Genomic DNA, 12783 nt, shown 5'->3' on the forward strand with positions numbered 1-12783 from the left:
TAGATGGGGAAACAGTGGAAGCAGTTGCAGACTTCATTTTTTTTTTTGGCCTCCAAAATCACTGCAAATGGTGATTGCAGCCATGAAATTAAAAGACACTTACTCCTTAGAAGGAGTTATAACCTTCTAGATAGCATATTAAAAAGCAGAGACATTATTTTGCCAACAAAGTTTCGTCTAGTCAAGGCTATGGTTTTTCCAGTAGTCATGCACGGATGTGAGAGTTGGATGGACTAGAAAGAAAACTGAGCCCTGAAGAGTTGATGCTTTTGAACTATGGTGTTGGAGAAGACTCTTGAGAGTCCCTTGGAGTGCAAGGAGAACAAACCAGTCAATCTTAAAGGAAATCAGTCCTGAATATTCATTGGAAGGACTGATGCTGAAGCTGAAACTCCAATACTTTGGCCACCTGATATGAAGAACTGACTCATTGGAAAAGACCTTGATGCTGGTAAAGATTGAAGGCGGGAGGAGAAGAGGATGATAGAGGATGAAATGGTTGGATGTCATCACCAACTCAATGGACTTGAGTTTGAGTAAGCTCTGGGAGTTGGTGATAGGCAGGAAGCCTGGAGTGCTCCAGTCCAGTCCATGGGGTCACAAAGAGTTAGACACGACTGAGTGACTGAACTGAACTGAAACAGATTTTGGACATCTGGTCTCCAGGACTATGAAAGAATAAATTTCTGTTGTCTTCAGATACTAAGTTTGAGGTAATTTGTTAACAGCAGCCTCATGAAACTAATACAGACTTCATATGGTATATAAAAGATGAGAGAAGTCTAAGATGGTTTCAAGCAATTTTGACTAGATGAAGTGAAGGGATGGCGTTTCAATTATGGAGATGGGGATGTCTGAAAAAGGAACAGGTTTGAAGGAAGCAAAATTTAAGGGGACTCCCCTGGTGGTCCAGTCATTGGCACTCTGTGCTGCCAGTGCAGGGCGCATGGGTTCAATACTTGCTTGAGAAAGATCCCACGTGTTGTGTGCCAGGGTCAAAATAAAAGAATTAAAATTTAGGTTTTAGACATGTTAAGTTTGAGATCACTGTCAGACATCTAAATGTGGATGTTCAGAAGGAAACTGAATAGGTGAGTCTTGAGTTTAAAGGACAAGTTGGGGCTGGAGGTAAATATAGGATTTATAAGTGTCTTCCCAACCCAAGGATCAAACCCAGGTATCCCGCATTGCAAGGGGAATTCTTTACCAGTGAGCCACCAGGGAAGCCCTTATAAGTTAATTATAAATAATAATTAATGTTATGGAACAGAATGAGTTCACCTCGGGAGGGCATGATAAAGGAATATGTTGAGCTCTGAGATGCTCCAGTGTTTACACAAGAAGATTAGCAGGACCTCACAACAGAGATTAAGAAGCATCAGTGACTGAATCATAAGAACCAAGAGACAGCAATGTCCTAGATTTCAAGTAAGAAAGGTACCTCAGGAAGGAACAAGTGAGTAACCATGTCAAACGCTATGGAAAGAGTAGAAGTGGAAAAAGTTTAGAGAGTTAATAGGGACATTTGAGGAATTGCACTATCAGTGGACACAACAGAAGGGGCAGGTAGTTAAAGATAAAAGAAGAACATTTTTTAAAATGAAAGTTATCATAGCAATAGGGGCACAGCCTTCATAGGGTCAACTACCAGAGCATAATGAGCAGCTTCATTGAATCAGAAAGGATCATGAATAGAGCATCAGGAAGCTCTTCTGGAATTGGAAAAGTTGGCTTTTAAAAACTAATAAGATGACTTGAATCTTAATGCTGTAGAAAAAATTTTTTAACTTTATGGAAATGACATGATAGAATATTTAAGAATAAAATGTCTAGATGTTTATATAGTGACTTATACCTGCGATGGTCTTTCATGTACTTGATCTTCACTTCTTACAACTCTGTGAGGTTAGTGTTATTAGCCACATTTTAAAGAAGAATAAACTGTGGTTTCAAGAGATAAAATGACTTGACCAAGATCTAGCAAGTTACTGAGCGGTAAACTGAAATTGCTAAAAGAAAAGCTGTCTTGAAATTAATGTAGCACATTGGACACTAGGCAAGAATCACAAATAGGAAGAAAAAATAATGGGAAATGGCAGTAATCCAAAAGGAAGACATTAAAGACCTTACCAAGGATAGTGGCCAACACAGTGAAGACAGCAGTACATACTCTGTGTGTTTGTTTGCGTATATGCACAAGTCTGCATACCTGCACTGTTGTAGTCTCTGGTTATGAAATCTCTTTGTAGCCATGGCTTTTTTATCACCAGAATAATACAAAGGCTTCCATATCTACCTTTCACAAGCTATAAATCTTTTTTGCATATTACTAGTCCTAGTGATTCTTCAGTTTAATATAACATATTTCAGATCTCTCTATCAGATATCAAGAAATGAAATGTCAAATTCTGAGTTACTTTGCCTACTGGATAGCAGTGAAAGGATATCATTTGCAAAGCTTACCAACCTCAAAGGAGATTTAAATTGGGAGTCAGGCTACTGATTCTAATCGCAGCCCTGGCCAAGGCCATGAAGACATATCAGTTGGGCTGTTACTGTGAACAAGAAGGTTGGAAAAGATGATCTTAATGGTTTCTGTTTGTTCTGATGATTTTGTACTATTGTGATTCTAACAAGGCTTATGTCTCTTTTAAAATCCCTTCACATTCATTACTTCATTTTAGAGTTTATCAACCCTGTGAAAGATCATTGCCTTTTTACATAAGAGAAACCTAACTTTCACAGACCATACAGAACGTGAACAAACTTACAAAGTTGGGACATTGTAAGAACTATTACTCAAAATTCAAGCTGATAGCTCCAGAGTCAAAGTAATTTTTTAAAGAGAAAATAAAAGGAAGAAGGAAAAGAATGAATAAAGAACAAGGAAGTGCAAAAAAAGTTTCTTGATAAACTTAGGTGGAATAATAAACTTGCTAATTCTGTCAAATTCTATTGTAGAAGAACTTCTCCGTGTGTAGCTATTACAGTTAGGAGACTTACTCACTCCTCAATCTTTGACTCTGGTGCAGACCTTTAGAACCATAGATACACTGGATGATTCCATCAGGGTATGCTGTGTCATCTCAAACTCAACATGCCCTAAATTCCCATCACAAACCAATTTCTCTCTTTGAACTTTCCCATCATGATAAAAGATACTAGTCTACCAGGGGCCTGAGACAGAAACCTGAGAATTGTCTTCAATTCTTCTTCCTTGACTGCACACCTCCAATCAGTTATGAAGGCTTGTCTAACCCATCCCTCCACTTCTCTGCTCTTCATCATCACCATCACAATGTTCAAACCATCACTGCTTCTTGACTCCCTGCTGCTATTGCTTCCAATGTGTTCTCCTTGCCTCTGGTCTTCTGATTCTGATATAATCTCTACCTTGATATTTCTATAATTCTAAATTGCAAATAATATCAATATCAGATCATGCCCTGGCTTAAACTTTCTATATCTTCCTCCAATTTACTGGTGATATTCAAATCATTACATAATATAGATAGTCTTTCATGATCTGACCTCTGTCTGTCACATCAGCTTCATCTCCTTTTGATTCCATTGTATACTAAACTACTTGCAGTCTTCAAATGTACCATATTCTTGGCACCTGCTTTCCTCTCTCCTTCACCCTAATGAGGCTTCAAGGCTTGTTTTCTTGAACCCTCTTCTTGGCTGTTTATCAGCCCCTCTTTCCTCCCCTATCAAGATATTCACCGTTTACTCTGTATTCTTATAGTACATTGATTGCAACAACTTTTGTTCAAAGTTATGTTCTTGTTTCTGCAGGTGTCATTTGCCTTTACTGCATTATTTAACTTCCTGAATACAGAAATTCTTTTCTACATCTTTGTATCTTCAGAACATTCCATAGGGCCTCATATATAGCATGTCCTAAATAACTAAATGGTTAAAAATGTGGAAAAAAATGATGATACATCAGTGTGATGGAATACTTCAGGGACTAAAATTCAGAAGAGTTAGATCAACCTAATTTATAGCATAAATCTTTTACAGATATGTTTTTTCATGTCTGGGCTTTGGTTTTCTCATCTTTAAAAGCATGCCTCTTAACTAGATATTCTCAAAGGCCCCTTCAGCTCTAAAATGTTCCAAACATATCTGTTTGGAGTCAAATTGCTTAATGCAGTTCCATTTTTTTTTTTCAGCAAAACCCCAAAGCATACAAAATCATCGAGCCACCTGAAAAAGTCAATCATCTTCCAAACAGTGAACAATTTATTTCCTAACCATTGGTGGAACACTTCCAATCTTTTATAAATAGAAATCTTCCAGTAATACAAACAAAATTGATTGGACCTAGAGATTGAGCCTTTGGAAAATATGATTGAATTTCTCATCCTCTTTGGAAGATGAGTATATGGTTTTTAGAGGTTTCGTTTGAAGTCAACTTGTACATGAAAATCCCACTTTGGATGTAAATAGCACTCATGCTTAGAGTCTTTCTGCTGAATCTCTAAAACCATTTGCTAAGTTCAAAAATATTTAGCAAAATAAGTATTTTTGACAGAAATCTTTGCTTCCCTAATAGCATTTGGAAGTAAAAAAAGGCTTCTTGCTTATGGAATATTCATTATTGGCAACTTGGGGTGCATTTGCAAGCCACAAAAATCCTCTACTGATTATAGACTCTCTTCAATTTGTCATAGTGTGTTCTGGAAGGAGCTGAATTTGGTCAAATTGGAGCCAAGGTATATCAGCCTTACACTGAAAACATTCATGGCAGCTGAGTATCTTGTTCTGATGCAGCACAGCTGAGTAGGGAATGTCATGTGAGACATTTGAAACACAAGAAGATATTTTTTAAACTACTGTTTAGACATAGTCAACATATTAATATTTAAAAGCTGATGCTAAGAGACTGCAAACATGGTAATCCTATGAATTCTATAACTATAATTATTTGTGTTTGTGGTACAGAATCAACTGAGTCTCAGGATAAAGTCACTGATAACTGATGATGAATGACAAATTCAGCTTGCAATGGATGTAATTTCAGTCTCTTCCTGCTAAACATCAGCCTTGGTTGCCAGAATGTCTGTAATTGGTGTACAGAAGGCCTTTACGCCATACTTAACACAAAAGCAATGCTGGTTCTATTCCATGTTATTTCTGAACGGTGGCCTTAAAAAAGAAGAAGTCAAAAATATCCCGTACTTCAATTTATTTGTCCAAAGCTTGCTTTAGAAAAAAAAATAAAGTAGAATAGATTGAGAAATAAACTCCCCCCTCACACACACACACACAGTCACTCGACTTGACCACCATTTTTTTCTGGGATGAATAGTTTGTATCAGCAAAAACCAGTAATTTGGCAGAAAGTTACAAAAGTAGTTCAATGAGTAGTTTGTACTACAAAAAGCCCATGTGATTAAAAGTAAGAAATGGCTATTTGGAGAGTTTTTTTGCAGTGGTGAAGAAGTAATATGTGAATTTTGATAAAGCAATGTTCCATTTTCCTCAGGCCATATTTCTAGCAAATTTAATCCTCCAAATATGCTTTTAAGCAAAATAGGCTCCTCACTTATCTCATGAAATAGCCATTGCAAAACTCAAGCGCCAAAATCATATGCTTTGAAAGGTTTATAGAATAGAACAGAAAAGTCTGAGGGAGAGAAAGATTCAGAGAGAGACATTTGAAAATGACTGTTTATTGTTTAACATGGAAGAAAAAGACAGAAAACTGCAGTGCAGCATGAGGTTTTATCACCATCAAACACAGAAATGGAGGCCCAAGGACTGATCCTTACTTATCAGAAAAATGATTACAAGTTCAATATTCCCTGTGTCAGAAGGCAAAGGAGTAGAGAATAATTTTTGGATAGCAAAATTTAACAATTTTCAGTCTTGGGCTTGAAATGAACAATGTTAACTCAGAAAAATCCTTTATACAGAGGAGAAGCTTTTGTAAGGGTGCCTAACCTAAAAAGCACTGCTGTTCATTTCTAAGGAAACTTAATGCGCTAACATGCACGAGCTATAAGTGGTATATATTTCATTTCCAAGACACTATTGAGCACATCTGGCCAATGGCAGTTTCTGGCTGTTCTTCTTCATTTTTCCAGTAAATACCTATCTTTTCTCCTCTTGTTTCCATAGTGAGTTTGCCAATGATTGGCAATGGTCATGTCCCTTAGCATGCCAGCAGCAGCTTGAGCAGCACAATTTCTTGAGATTTCTTGCTGTCACGGGTGATGACAATGAAAAGACAAAAGTAAACAAGGTATTATTTGTTGGACTTATGCTGGAGAAATAAAAATCAATGATGTGTTTAGAATAAAGGCACTCTTCCTAGAAAGCAACAAAAACAGCTTACTTTCACATTTACAGGAGGAGAAAATCTGCCATATTTTTAATCCACTTCAATGATGGTAATAATATCAATGGAAGATGCTTCCAGTTGGAACACGTGCAGCTCAGCTCTCTGTGAGAAGCATGAAAGCTTAAGTTCTATCTTCCTGAACACAACACAACCTTGTCCAATATTAAAACAGTCAGAAGAGAAGGAAGAAAAACACTTGGACTTTATTTACTCTATCCTGAAAGCTCCAAATTTATCAATGAAGAACAACTGGTAGATCGCCAAGTTTTGTGAAACTGCTAAGTAGAGTCACTCTATCCAAGAAAGGTGTAAGTTGAAGGTTATGTGTAAGTTGAAGGTTCCTGGGTACCACAACACGTTCTGATCTGATGGGGAAATGGGAAGAAATGGATTAACCACTTTAGTCTGTTCCCTGTTTCCTTCTCCTTGGCAAATGCACACATTTCTTCCTCTTCTCTTTCTTTTTGCCTGTCTCTCTACTTTTCCCTCCCTTTCTTTTTCTACTATCATCCTCTTACATCACCTGCAGCTCTTTCTTCTATCTCTCTCCCCTCCTCCCCTATTAATATTGATTACTTCTCTCCTTTTGCAGTCTTGCCAATCACCCACTGGTGTCAGGCACTGTACTTTGCAGTGCAAAAATAAATTAAAATTTAAAACTCTAGAGACTTGCACTCAAGGGGGTCACAATCTCCTGCTGAAGATGAGAAAACATGAAATGTGTTTCCACTGATTATAGTAGAACAGTTTATTACATTTGACTGTGGTTATATCACTCAAATAAAACAACAGGTAAAGTCTTTCCAACAATATTTAAAGCTAGAAGTAGTACATAATCAAGAATTTACTCCAATTTGCCTAAATTTATGGACTGTTTAACAGCCATATTAACAGGCAGAATAGTATTGCATATGAATCTCTCTGGATCATTTCCCCAGAATATCTTTGGTAACAACCAACCTGACTCTGGGTGCTAAGTTGGATGCCATTCATCAATATTCCTGTCTCTCTCCTATGACACATACCACTGGTGACAAACTCAAAGTGTGTAAAAAGAGTGACTTTATTTTCTAAAAATTAAATTAATTCTACATCTAGCTCTTCCTCAATTATCCATATCCATTGCCGATTTGCTCCATTTATATTACACAGGCTGTGTACTACTTTATCTATCATTTTGGGAAACCCTTCCCATCCCAAGGTATGTAGGATCTTGGATATTTATAGGGTAAATATCCCCAAAATGAGAGATGAAATATTTTAATCTCCAAACTACCATGGTTACAACATACAAAGACTTTGACATAGCTTGTGATTTTTTTTTTTAATATGGCATTTCTGCTACCACTTCTCAATCATGTATTCAGAGGCTTGTCTCACTGTTGGCTCTTGAGTCTCACCAACATTTCTGAATGTCCCATGGAGCAGTATCTCTTCTTAGATATGATGCCCATGAAAGATGACTATGTATTTTCCTCTGCCTCCAAAATACCTAGCATAATTTCTTCAATGGACTTCAGCTTTCTACAAAACTAGAAAAGCTATATAACCTTAAAGTTGTCTTTTCTACTCTCTGAAGATACCTGAAGCAAGGCATGTGAAGATAGATTATCCACCTGAAGTGAGAGAAGCAAGGTGGAGAGGGAGAAGTTTCAAAAATATGGAGAAAACAAGCACAAATGAATTATCCTAAAATTATTTCACCCAGAGATTTCAAGTGTAGAAATGATGAGGCCTAAGTAAATTTGGCTAGTTCAAAAGAGAGCAAGAAGGTCAGTGTGGCTGGTGCAAAGGATGAAAGTAGAAGCAGAGAGACCAAGTTAGAAGGTTATTACTGAAGCCCCATGGTGAGATGGTTGGTGGCTTAGACTAGACTGGGAGAAGTGGGGTGTGCATAATACAAAAGTACTGTGGTGGTATAGTCATTGTGATTTATCCTTTTTAGTCTTCTTTAGTAGACAAGGAGGAAATGGCAACCCACTCTAGTATTCTTGCCTGTAAAATCTCATGGACAGAGGAGCCTGGTGGGCTAGGGTTGCAAAGAGTCAGACATGACTGAATGACTGAGCATGAGTAGATAACAAGGAAAAAGGACCCAGGTCTAGTTCTTTGATTCCTGGACAGTACTTCCCAGGAGAGAAGATGGAAAAGGGACCACTGAGAAAGGGTTAAAAGTTTCATTTAATTTTCTAAACTTTATTATCACAGGAAGCTTTGCTTATCATTTATTCTCCACTTGGGTCTCAATTTGCAATCCCAATATATGATGACGTGTGAAAAACAAACAAACAAACAATGTTACAAAACCTGACTGGTCATCAGATCATTTGGATACTTTCTTAAAATTATAGTTTCTTAGTCCTTAACTCTAGACCTGTAGAATAAAAATTTTCTAAACGTGGGGCACACATTTAGAATTCTGATTTTTTAAATCTTCCCAGATCATGATGATAGGTTTAGGAACCACTGGAGCAGAGTATATGTAACATATCCCTGTGGTCTCCCAGAGATAATTGAAAGTGACCTGGCATGTAATAAGGCAAGAGGATTCATGTGTCAATAAAACGGTTGGCCTACGTGCATTCAGAGACTTGTGAAACCGCAGCATAAGGCATGGTATACTATAAATAAAAACTTTTTGGATCTGGGAATTTGAAAAACTCAAATTTAGTTTCAACTCATTGACTTATTGGCATGTGTGTCTCTGGGCAAGACATGTAAATTCTCATTTTCTCAATTTCTTTATGTGTAACATGAGGGTAAGAATACCTGATTTAGAAGGTCACTATATGAGGACTGAGTCCAGGGTCCCTAGGACACTTATCATCACATCTGACACCCTACTAGGACCTCAGTTAACATTTAGAAATGAAGATGTAGAGAAGAAAGTAAGGATCAGTAACAACTTTCTAAGTACTCTCTTTTTGATGCGAATTTCCCTAAGAAGATTATTTGGAAAGCTGTGGCCCATTTACAGCAGTTTAAATGGGTCCTGTTTTTTTTTTTTTTTCCCCTAGAACTTTCACTTAGACTCAAATTGGTTTAAGGTTGAAAGAAAATTCTCTAGTAGCATGAAATTTTCTAATACTGGGAGAAGTTCTTGATATGGGTCATTGGCTCTGCTTCGAGTGAAGCTGTTATTAGGGACTTGCATGAAAATGCACAAGGACGTCTATCAGATCTGCAAATGGTAGGAGCAGGAAAGGAGAGCTACCACATGTGTTACTAACTCAAGCTCCCAAAAGATATGGCCCGGTTATCCCAGTGGGCCAGAGTGGGCGAGATATGGGATATCTCATATAAGAGTATAAAGTCCAGCACTGAAATCCAGGATATCACTTATTCACATAAAGGATGGGAGAGACTTAATAATAGTTCCTGTGAAAATCTCTTAGGAGTTTTGTTTGCTAGAAAGAGCAGAATTTGATCACATCTATTTTTGTACTCACAGAATATCTTTCTTATGTCTACAATAGCACTTAGAATATTTTGTTTTATGGTTCATTTGGAATCTGTCTCTCATTTTAGTCCATGAATAATATAAAAACAGACATTACATCTTGTTCATCTTTAAAGATCCAACATCAATATCAGACCCAGCATAGAATGTATGCTCACTCAATATTCATTATATAAATGGAGATATGTATGAATGCAAGAATAGCAATGTATATCAGTAGGTTAGGATGTAGTAGAAATCAAGATATGGTAGAAATGGAGGCCTAAGGAGGGATGGAGAGAAAAAAATCAATTAACCTATATTGATGATGCTAATTTCCAAAGATTATCATTACGTGATCATGTAGCATTTCCTAAAGTGTGATCTTCACTTACAAGGTACTTTGAAGAAAATAAATACTGGGGAGAGGGGATGATTCCTTGTTCAAAAATGGTCAGTCATTTCTGAAAACTCAGCTAATGTAAGATTCACAATGTATTTATTATTTTAATATTTATTTTTATTTATCTATTTATTTATTTGGCTACACCGGATCATAGTACCAGCATACTGGAACTTTGCATTGTGCAAGTTGCCTGGCCAGGGGTTAAACCCTGGCCTCATGTATTGGCAGTGTAGAATCTTAAACACTGGACCACCAGGGAAGTCCCACAATATATTATATTATGTTAAAGGCTTTGAGAAGTTCTTCTGCAAATAAACCTTTTAGCTTTATCTATCCTATTGTTTAGTCCTGTCTTTGTGAATTAGTTTAATCACAGAGTTACTTTTGTGGTGAGAGAGGGATACCATACTAATCTCCAAAAAAAGAGGAATTGGGGAAGCCTGTTGGAGGTGAAGGAGTGCACTCCCAATGCAGTACTGGAAGTCAGGAGCCCTGGGTTCTACTCCTGATTCATCAATACTGGCCCAGGGCACAAATCCTTAGTGTCCGTGCCTTGTCAGTGCTGGATTGCCTTTATCACCTTTACCAGTGTTATATCTTGTTATGTATGGAATTAGAGCTGGAGTTCAGTATAGAAGAGACCATACTTCCTAGCATTTCATGGAGAGAGGGGAACATGTGTCTCAGTTCAGTTCAGTCGCTCAGTCATGTCTGAGTCTTTGTGAACCCATGAACTGTAGCACACCAGGCCTCCCTGTCCATCACCAACTCCCGGACCTTACTCAAACTCATGTCCATCGAGTCAGTGATGCCATCCAAACATCTCTCTGTCACCTCCTTCTCCTCCTGCCCTCAATCTTTCCCAGCATCAGGGTCTTTTCCAATGAGTCACCTCTTCATCAGGTGGCCAAAGTATTAGAGTTTCAGCTTCAGCATCAGTCCTTCCAATGAATATTCAGGACTGATTTCCTTTAGGATGTACTGATTTGATCCCCTTACACTCCAAGGGACTCTCAAGAGTCTTCTCCAACACCACAGTTTGAAAGCATCATTCTTCAGGGCTCAGCTTTCTTTATAGTCCAACTCTCACATCCATGCACGACTACTGGAAAAATAGCTTTAACTAGATGGACCTTTGTTGGCAAAGTAATGTCTCTCCTCTTCAATATGCTGTCTAGTTTGGTCATAACTTTTCTTCCAAGGAGCAAGCGTCTTTAATTTCATAGCTGCAGTCACCATCTGCAGTGATTTTGGAGCCTCCCAAAATAAAGTCTCTCACTGTTTTCGTTGTTTCCCCATCTATACGCCATGAAGGGATGGGACTTGATGCCATGTTCTTAGTTTTCTGAATGTTGAATTATAAGCCAATTTTTTCAATCTCCTCTTTCACTTTCATCAAGTAGCCCTTTAGTTCTTCTTCACTTTCAGCCATAAGGGTAGTGTCATTTGCATATCTGAGGTTATTGTTATTTCTCCTGGCAATCTTGGTTCCAGCTTATGCTTCATCCAGCCCAGTGTTTCTCATGATGTACTCTGCATATAAGTTAAATAAGTAGGGTGACAATATACAGCTTTGATGTACTCCTTTTCCAATTTGGAACCAGTCTGTCGTTCCATGTCCAGTTCTAACTGTTGCTTCTTGACCTGTATACAGACAGATTTCTCAGGAAATCTGTAAGGTGGTCTGCAGGTAAGGTGGTCTGGGATTCCCATCTCTTGAAGAATTGTCCACAGTGGGTTGTGATTCACACAGTCAAAGGCTTTGCATTGTCAATAAAGCAGAAATAGATGTTTTCCTGGAACTGTCTTGTTTTTTCATGATCCAGTGGATGTTGGTAATTTGTTTTCTGGTTCCTCTGCCTTTTCTAAATCCAACTTGAATATCTGGAAGTTCACCATTCAAGTACTGTTGAAGCTTGGCTTGGAGAATTTTGAACATTACTTTGCTAGCGTGTGATACGAGTGCTATTGTGCAGTAGTTTGAACATTCTTTGCTGTTGCCTTTCTTAGGGATTGGAATGAAAACTGACCTTTTCCAGTCCTGCGGTCACTGCTGAGTTTCTAAATTTGCTGGCATATTGAGTGCAGCACTTTCACAACATCATATTTTTGGATTTGAAATAGCTCAACTGAAATTCCATCACATCCACTAGCTTCTTTCATAGTGATGCTTCCTAGGGCCCACTTGACTTCACATACCAGGATGTCTGGCTCTAGGTGATCAATCACACCATCATGGTTATCTGAGACATTAAAATCTTTTTTGTGCAGTTCTTCTATATTTTCTTGCCACCTCTTCTTAATATCTTCTGCTTCTGTCAGGTCCATACCATTTCCGTCCTTTATTGTGCCCATCTTTGCATGAAATGTTCCCTTGGTATCTAAGATTTTCTTGAAGAGATCTCTAGTCTTTCCCATTCCATTGTTTTCCTCTATTTCTTTGCACAGATCACTGAAGAAGGCTTTTTTGTCTCTCCTTGCTATTCTTTGGGCTCTGCATTCAAATGGGTATATCTTTCCTTTTCTCCTTTGCCTTTAGCTTCTCTTCTTTCCTCAGCTATTTGTAAGCCTTCATCAGACAACCAT

The sequence above is a fragment of the Odocoileus virginianus genome, chromosome 10 (assembly GCF_023699985.2).
Source record: "Odocoileus virginianus isolate 20LAN1187 ecotype Illinois chromosome 10, Ovbor_1.2, whole genome shotgun sequence".
NCBI lineage: Eukaryota > Metazoa > Chordata > Mammalia > Artiodactyla > Cervidae > Odocoileus > Odocoileus virginianus.